This window comes from Dendroctonus ponderosae, unplaced genomic scaffold (assembly GCF_020466585.1).
Source record: "Dendroctonus ponderosae isolate FM_Combo_2020 unplaced genomic scaffold, Dpon_F_20191213v2 Dpon_F_20191213_4, whole genome shotgun sequence".
In the NCBI taxonomy this organism is placed as follows: domain Eukaryota; kingdom Metazoa; phylum Arthropoda; class Insecta; order Coleoptera; family Curculionidae; genus Dendroctonus; species Dendroctonus ponderosae.
In genome coordinates this window covers 1,258,973-1,259,997 of record NW_026018611.1, presented here as the reverse complement: position 1 = coordinate 1,259,997, position 1,025 = coordinate 1,258,973, and the positions used below count along the sequence as shown (strand labels likewise).

Below are 1,025 nucleotides of genomic sequence, written 5' to 3'. Positions count from 1 at the left end.
AACGTATTTTAATTGATAAATAAAGACAATAAATGACTGAAACCCAGGAATTAATTTTGATTTGGAATTGAAACACAGTCAGGAAAGTATATACAGTTAATATTAACGGTTTGAACGGTCCCAAACGGACCTAACAGTGACTCTGATGTGATACCAAGAGGGTCCATTGATCTTCATCAGGAGAAATGTTAGGGTTTTCGTATTTGCCAGGCCGTTTCTCCCCTAGAACTCGTAACTACTTCGTCGTTGTCGTCCAATCATTCTTCAAACTCAGCTGTCCAAAGGCCTTTTTGTTGGAAACATCTTCGTTAAATCTGCAGCTTCAGGATTATTTGATTGAACAGGCACATGCACAAATCGTCACTTTCAATTTGCGTTCAAAGCAGACGCAGGTGCTCGTTAACTGGCATGTGGCCTAGGCGGAGAAGGGATATTGACAGTTGACATGCGTCTAGAGTAGTTACGGGTGAACGTTATCTAGTCATTTTTGTACCGAATATGTAGCAAAGTAAGCTTGGTTTGTTTCTGCGCATTTATAAACAGTTTTTCAATAAACACTTGAAGCGACTTGATCTTTTGCTGCGCTCTGAGCCGGTTCTGCGATGTTAGAATGTCAATTTTGTCAAAATTACCGTTGTCAACGTCAGAAACAGGATTTTGTTGCTGCTCTAAAGGAAACTTGTGCGTTTATGAGGTAGAAATAGTGAATATTTTCGCCAAAAAATGCCTAAGTAATGAACAAAAAGGAGTTTTTGAAGAATTCGAGTTTAACCAAATTTTTTATTAAATTAACACTGTTATAATTATCAAAAAATTGAACGCCGTTCAAAACTCAAGAACTCGCAACTAGACTCAAAATTGCAGAAGCGGCTAATTGTAGCCCCCTTGGAATACAACGTTGCCAGTATCTAGTGTTATGTCAGGTATCGTATTAAGGGTCAAATCTTAAAAAGGAGAGATTAGAACTTTTAAAAGTGGGAAGTGAAGTGGTTTGGTTTATGTCTGACCACCTTTTTACTTGAATG

At 38.0% G+C, this 1,025-nt stretch overlaps 1 protein-coding gene across 1 annotated transcript in view; it reads left to right on the top strand.

Moving 5' to 3' along the window:
* LOC109543001 (solute carrier family 35 member G1) overlaps positions 1 to 567 on the top strand; it is a gene marked incomplete in the record, with an annotated part of 2,693 nt that extends 2,126 nt beyond the window's left edge. The window contains 1 exon segment of the mRNA XM_048665594.1: positions 107 to 567.
* Between the last annotated feature and the right edge of the window lie 458 nt (positions 568 to 1,025).